We start from the raw sequence: 7,779 nt of genomic DNA, 5'->3' as shown, positions 1-7,779 counted from the left end.
GAACGAAAAAACAAAAGAAACAGCAAGAAGATAAACTGCAGCCTAGGGTCTGAAAAACAAAAGAAAGAAAGTAACAATCCAAGCTAAGCTACTGCCTGTCAAAGCAAGAATACCCCAAAAACTGAGCTACCGAACTGTCCAGGAAATGAAAACCTCCAGCCGAATAAAAACAAGTTGAAAAGTAAAGAGCCCATTTGTCTTCCCATGTGATCTCCTGCAGCTGCACGTTCAAACATCTAGAAAGAAGAATAATTCTGCTGTTGTCCGAGTGTATTTGTTGCAGCACTTTCAGCTACTCGAAGAAAACAATTCTGCTGCTGTTGCACGTCCGAGTGTCTTTCTGCTGCTGTACAACGTCTGCAACTTCCAGGTTGGTGCTGTCCGAATTAGTTTGCTTTGCTGCTGTACAACATCTGCAACGTCCAGGTTATGTGTTGTCCTGCATGTTTACTGGTCTGCATGTTTGAGTCCGAATGAGTATCTGCTATATGTGTGAGTGACTGTCACGTTTGAGGTTGCTGTCTGCTGTGTTTGCACTTTTCTGCATGTGTGAATGGGTGTCTTTCTGCTGCTGTACAGCGTGTGTGAGCTGGTGTGAGTGGCTGCTCTTTTTCTGCAACGTGCTGTGTTCTTGCATGTGTGAATCCGAATGCTCTGCTGCTCAACGTGATATGCTCCAGCATGCCGAGTGTGTGCTGTCATTTTATTTAAACCATTCACAGCAAATGTGCAGCTCATGTTGCACGTGTATTGCATGTGTGTTGCTGTGGTCCGAATGATGCTGCATGTGTAAGTTGCTGTGGGTCCAGCTGTGTGTTGTCCATGTGGTGCCCGAGTGAGTGGTTGCTGTCTAAATGATTTTCTTTCTACATGTGTGAGTTGGTGTGATCCGAATGATGCTGAATTTGATCTCTATTAGATGAGATTCCATAAAACCATAATCAATTTCTCTATTTTCTCATAGGTCCCATTCTTTCTTTCCTTCCATAAATGCCCTACAATATATAAATGAAATGATATTATAATTTAAGTATTTCAAGGGCAAATATGAGACTTTGATGTGCAAAAATATTGGCATCAATTAATTTGACATTCAATATTAGAATTTGATGCATAATTAAGTGTCAATCCTTATTTGATAAAATAAATCACTTATTTAAACAACTGAATTATGCAATTCTAACCCTTTATCACACCCCCCAACTAGCTTTTTGCTAGACTCTAGCAAATAAAGTGAATGAATTCATGCAAAGGTGATATTTCCAACTACAATTTCAAAAGAAGTTCGAGAATCACATGCCATGAAATAGACTTGATGAGTTTAAGAACACTGGAGATAGATTAATCTTTGTATCAACTAAGAGATTTATACACAATTTAGTTAATCAACCAAGGGAATTACATGTAACAAAGCTTGCTTTCTTTCAAGTGCATGGAAATGGGGTTAGAATTCCAAGATCGACTACCAAGAGACATTAACAGTTTCAATCACAACAACCAATCTGAGAAAACCACATGGTCTTACTCTAATTCAAAACTATTGTAGTAGCGGCTTTTACGCTATTGCACTTTGAAAGGCGCCTACTTCTTTTTTTTTTTTTTTTTGTAAGGACCCCTGTAATAGGCAGCATTTTCCACTACACAAATGTAATTTTTGTTTTTTTATGTTTTTAGATTTCCTAGTGGGGTAATCGGACCTATGAATGTGCGCCTACCCACACTTTCACAAGTCAGCCCTTACCACTAGTCTACCTAAAGGATTTTTTTTTTTTGATCCTTGGCTTGTCCCTTTTCTCATTTAATTCATTTCAGATTTCTTCCTAAGCCATTAGGATATGGTTCATTAGAGTCTCAAATAATTGAAGTGTAAATCAACTAACAATGTCTCAATGTAGTCTTTCTAGGCCTTCCGGGTATGTGTTGTGTGTGTTTTAGCAAAACTTTTAACATCTTTCCCTTGGTTTAACAACTAAATAAAATGGATAAATACCTCTTTTGACATATACTCTTATTTGCACTACATTCCATATGCTCCATGACCTCAACAAATCTCTTTTTTTTTTTTTTTTTTTTTTGAATCACTTTCCAGCGTGTAAACTTCAAGAATGAGGGATTTAATCTGCTTTCAACTCATTACTAACACTCCCCCAAAGTGGACCAAAATATGTCTAAGGCATGCAAACAGAGAAATAAATTCTCTTCCACCCCCTAACTAGATTGTAGCATTGTCCTCAATGATGCAATAGAAACGAAAGAATTTATACAAAGAGAGCAGTTAAGGGCAAAACAACTAAAAGAAAAACTGAAAATTCAAAAAAAAACTGAAGGAAAGAGGAAAAGGAAGTACCTGGATAGCTTTGAAAGGAATGTAGCCAAAATAAAAATAAAAACTGAAGAACAAAAGAAAACAATGAAAAGAAATGGATAGATCAAGAACCATCAATTAGGATCAAGCAAATGTAGAGTAGATTCCTCAAGTGCAAAGTTAGAAATAAAAGGCTTGAGCCTTTGACCATTAACCTTAAAAATGTTACCATTGAGAGGGTTCATTATCTCTATAGCACCATGAGGAAAAATAGTTTGTACCACATAAGGCCCACTCCATCGAGACCTTAACTTACCAGGGAACAAGTGTAACCGAGAGTTGTACAATAACACTTTTTTATTAGACTCAAAAGTCTTACGTTGGATGTGTTTGTCATGGAAGTTCTTCATTCTTTCCTTGGACAACTTAGAGTTGTTGTAGGCATCCATCCTCAACTCATCCAACTTAGACAACTGCAATTTTCTCACACAACCAGCTTTATCAATGTTAAAATTGCATTGCTTAATGGCCCAATACGCTCTATGTTCCAACTCTACAGGCAAATGGCAAGCCTTACCATACACTAGTCTATATGGAGACATGCCCAAAATGGTTTTAAAGGTTGTTCTATAAGCCCACAAGGCATCAGACAATCTCAAAGACCAATCCTTCCTGTTTGGGTTAACTGTTTTTTCAAGAATGTTTTTAATCTCCCTATTTGCTAGTTCAGCTTGTCCATTGGTTTGAGGATGATAGGGAGTAGAGATTTTGTGATGGATACCATACTTCTTCATTAAAGCCGAGAAATGCTTGTTACAAAAGTGGGTGCCATTATCACTGATTATGGCTTTAGGCATGCCAAACCTTGCAAAAATGTTTTCTTTCAAAAATTTTAAAATAACTTGATGATCATTAGATTTGCAAGGGGCCGGCTCAACCCACTTAGAAACATAGTCAACAGCAAGCAAAATGTATAAATAGCCATAAGAAGAAGGAAATGGTCCCATAAAATCTATCCCCCAATAATCAAAAATTTCAATCACTAGTATGGGTTGCATAGGCATCATATTTCTCCTAGTGATTCCTCCTAATTTCTAACAAGGTTCACAAGTTTTACAAAAACTAAAGGCATCCTTGAACATGGTTGGCCAATAAAATCCACTTTGAAAAATTTTGACCACTGTTTTGTGGGCTAAAAAATGCCCACCACAAGCTTCCATATGGCAAAAATTTAAGACACCAGAAATTTCATCATTGGGCACACACACTTCCTAATGATTTGATCTAAACAATACTTGAAAAGGTAAGGATCATCGTAAAAGAACGATCTCACCTCATGCATGAATTTCTGTATATCTTGAGGGCTCCAATGAGGTGGTGTTTGTCCTGCCACCAAGAAATTTACTATATCAGCAAACCAAGGCAAATTTTCAACTAACATAAGATGTTCTTCAGGAAAAGAATCAAGAACAGGTGTCGGTTGTTCAGTTTCAGCAACTGTGAGCCTAGACAAATGGTCGGCTACCACATTCTTTACTCCTTTCTTGTCCTTGATGATAATATTGAACTCCTGAAGTAAAAGTATCCATCTAACCAACCTTGGTTTTGCATCTTTCTTTGTCAATAAATACTTGAGAGCTGCATGGTCAGTAAAGATGACTATAGGAGAACTAAGAATATATGCACGAAACTTCTCTAAAGCAAATACCACAGCAAGTAATTCTTTTTCAGTAGTAGAATAATTTTTTTGAGCAAAATTCAAAGTTTTACTTGCATAGTAAATGCCATAAGGAAGTTTGTTCCTACGCTGTCCAAGAACAGCTCCTATAGCAAAATCACTTGCATCACACATGATTTCAAAAGAAAGTGACCGATCAGGAGGTTAAAGAATAGGAGCAGTGGTTAGCAAAGTTTTAAGCCGACAAAAAGCTTCTTGACACTCGGGTGTCCAATCAAATTTTACATCATTCATCAATAGCTTACATAAACGCTTAGAAGTAGAGCTAAAGTCTTTGATAAATCTCCTATAAAAACCTGCATGCCCAAGAAAAGATCTAATGTCTTTTATTGACTTAGGTATAGGAAGTTTAGAAATCAACTCAATTTTTGCTCTATCTACTTCAAGTCCTCTAGATGAAACAATATGTCCCAGAACAATGCCCTGTAGTACCATGAAATGACACTTCTCTCAATTAAGTAGCAATTGCTTCTCTTCACACCTGGCCAAAACAGCTTGTAAATTGGTTAAACAGCTCTCAAATTAATCACCAAATATAGAAAAATCATCCATAAACACTTCTAGGGTGTTCTCAATCATGTCACTAAAAATACTAAGCATGCATCTTTGAAAAGTTGCTGGTGCATTGCATAAACCAAAAGGCATTCTCCTAAAAGCAAAAGTACCAAAAGGACAAGTAAAGGTGGTCTTTTCTTGATCCTTTGGTGCTATTTCTAATTGATAGTAACCGGAGAATCCATCTAAGAAACAATAAAAGGCATGTCCAGCAACTTTTTCTAACACTTGATCAAGAAAAGGCAAAGGAAAATGATCTTTCCTAGTGGCGGCATTCAACTTCCTATAATCTATACACATGCGCCAACTAGTAGGAATCCTCGTAGGAATCGATTTATTTTGTTCATTTTTAACAATTGTAAGCCCGGATTTTTTTGGAACTACATGAATGGGACTTACCCACTTGCTATCCGAGATGGGGTAAATGATACCTACATCAACCAATTTCAACACCTCACTTTTAACCACTTCCTTCATTGTGGGATTTAACCTTCTTTGCATTTCCTTAGAAGGCTTTACTTCATCTTCTAAATAAATCCTATGGGTACACTCCAAGGGACTTATACTTTTTATATCAGCCATTGTCCAACCAATAGATTTTTTATGCTTCTTAAGCACATCTAGCAATTTATCTTCTTGTTCACTAGTTAAGTGAGAAGAAATTACTACAGAGAAGGTGCTTTGTGGTCCTAAGAAAGCAGAATTCAACTCCAATGGAAGAGGTTTGAAGTCCAAAGTTGGGAATTGCTCCTCCGAAGGCTTGAGGGTTGATGTCAATGGTGGAAGTTGCTCAAATTTTGGCCTCCATGGTGGTGTAACTTGCTGGCCTATTGAGGAAACAAGAGATGAGTTATTATCAAATATTTTCAAATCTTCTTCAAATTCCTCTAAAGAATCAATAAGTTGAAAGTAATGTACAGAGTTTTCATCAATGAATTTTCCAGCAAATTCACTTCATGAACTTCTTCAACTTCTTGCGGTTGCCTGCAAAGATTAAAAATATTTAGCTCCAAGGTCATATTTCCAAAACTCAACTTTAAAACTCCACTTCTACAATTTATGAGTGCATTAGAAGTAGCCAAGAAAGGTTTTCCTAAGATAACAGGTGCTTGGAAAGTAGAATGATTAGTCAATTGCATGTCGAGTACGACAAAGTCTACTGGATAGTAGAATTTGTCTACTTGAACCAAAACATCTTCCACAACACCCCTAGGAATCTTAATAGACCTATCAGCCAACTGCAATGTGATAGAAGTAGATTTCAACTCACCCAATCCAAGCTGAACATAAACATTATAAGGCAATAAGTTCACACTTGAACCTAAGTCTAATAATGCTTGGCCTATTTTTGAGCTCCCTATCATGAAAGCTATGGTAGGGGATCCTGGGCCCTTGTATTTGGGAGGAGTGTTGGTTTGGATAATAGCACTAACCTGCTCAGTAAGAAAAGCTTTCTTTTGCACATTCAATTTTCTTTTTATGGTACATAAATCCTTTAAAAATTTGGCATAGGTAGGAATTTGTTGAATAGCATCTAACAATGGTATATTAATCCAAACTTACTTAAAAATTTCAAGAATTTCAGCGTAATGCTTATCTTTGTGCAAAGGGGCTAACCTTTGAGGAAAAGTTGCAAGTGTAGTGCTTGGGACACTTTCAGATTTCAAAGGATCATGTGCCTCATTTTCAGAAGGAGGTTTAGAAGTGTTACCATTCTTTTCTACCTCTTGAGCTGGAATGCCAATCACCTTACCACTTCTCAAGGTTGTAATAGCCTTGACTTGCTTGACATTTGAATCTCCTGCCACACTTTGAAATTGGTGGTTTTGGCCTTGGGGATTAGGCTGAGATTGTGCAGGGAACTTCCCTTTCTCTTGAGCACGCATGGTTGTAGTCAACCTTGTGACTGACCCTCGAATCTCAGCAATGGCTTGTGAATTTTGACTGTTGATAGCAGCTTGGCTTTGCATGAATTGTTGAAAATTGGTGGACAGCTGCTGGAAGTTGGTGGATAATTGCTGGAAATTGTCTTCAAGGTTCTTTTTCTGAGCTGGGACCATGTGGCTGGCATATTGAGATGGTCCTGGACCTCTTGTGGTAGTGTAGGGTACAATTTGTGAAGGACCAGCTATGTTGGGTGCAGGTAAAGCAGCTTGATCACCTCTCCAACTGAAATTAGGGTGATTTCTCCATCCCGAATTGTAGGTGTTGGAATAAGGACCTGAAAAAGATTTAGCAACCATATTAACAGCATTAGATTGATCCAAAAGAACTTTAAAAGCTGGAATGGTTGGGCAATCATTAGTTGAATGCCCTTAGCCTTCACAAATATTACAGCTCAAGGTAATCTGAGGTACAGCTTGTACTTCATTCACTTTCTTCAGTTCTATGGTTTCTAATTTCTTAGAAATCATAGTCAACCTAGCATTCAAATCATCTACTTCTCTCAGATTATATTTCCCACCCCCTGAAATTGTCCTTGAACTGTCCGACCTATCATGAACATTAGATGTATCCCATGATTGTGCATTTTCAGCTAGATAATCAAAATATTCAAAAGCTTCCTCAGGTTCTTTGTTAAAAAACGCTCCATTACACATGGTCTCCACAAATTGTCTCATTTTTTGTTGCAACCCCTCATAAAAAAAACTAATGACCCTCCAATTCTCATTCCATGATGAGGACATGCATTTAAAAGGTCTTTGAATCGTTCCCAACAATGATAAAATGTTTCCACATCCTTTTGGCCAAAATTCATGATCTGTCTTTTCAAAGCATTGGTTCTATGCATGGGAAAAAATTTCTTTAAAAATTCAGTTTGCATTTCTTGCCAAGTCCCAATGGATCTTGGTCTTAAGGAATTCAACCATGTCTTAGCCTTGTCTTTTAAGGAAAATGGAAACAGTTTCAATCTTATGACTTCATCAGTGCATGTTCTATCCATGAATGTGGAACACACTTCTTCAAACTCTTTGATATGCAAATAGGGGTTTTCAAATTCCATACCATGAAAGTGTGATAACAATGGAATCATCCCGGGTTTGAAATTAAAAGCATTTGCATTAATAGGTAAAATGATGCAAGAAGGTGTGCTAGTCCTAACAGGCTGAAGATATTCTCTAAGAGTCCTGTTTGGATTCTCCACTTCCCTATCATGATGCTCATTTTCAACCATGATGCT

The 7,779-nt window shown here is 37.3% G+C and overlaps 1 non-coding gene across 1 annotated transcript; it reads left to right on the top strand.

Moving 5' to 3' along the window:
• The first annotated feature begins 7,267 nt into the window (after nucleotides 1-7,267).
• Nucleotides 7,268-7,374, top strand: LOC122312112. Its single transcript, XR_006243025.1, has one exon. It is a non-coding gene; the product is annotated as a small nucleolar RNA R71 (small nucleolar RNA).
• The last annotated feature ends 405 nt before the right edge of the window (nucleotides 7,375-7,779 follow it).

The sequence above is a fragment of the Carya illinoinensis genome, chromosome 5 (genome assembly GCF_018687715.1).
Source record: "Carya illinoinensis cultivar Pawnee chromosome 5, C.illinoinensisPawnee_v1, whole genome shotgun sequence".
Lineage (NCBI taxonomy): Eukaryota > Viridiplantae > Streptophyta > Magnoliopsida > Fagales > Juglandaceae > Carya > Carya illinoinensis.
Note: the sequence above shows the minus strand (reverse complement) of the source record. Positions and strands in the feature narration are given on the sequence as shown.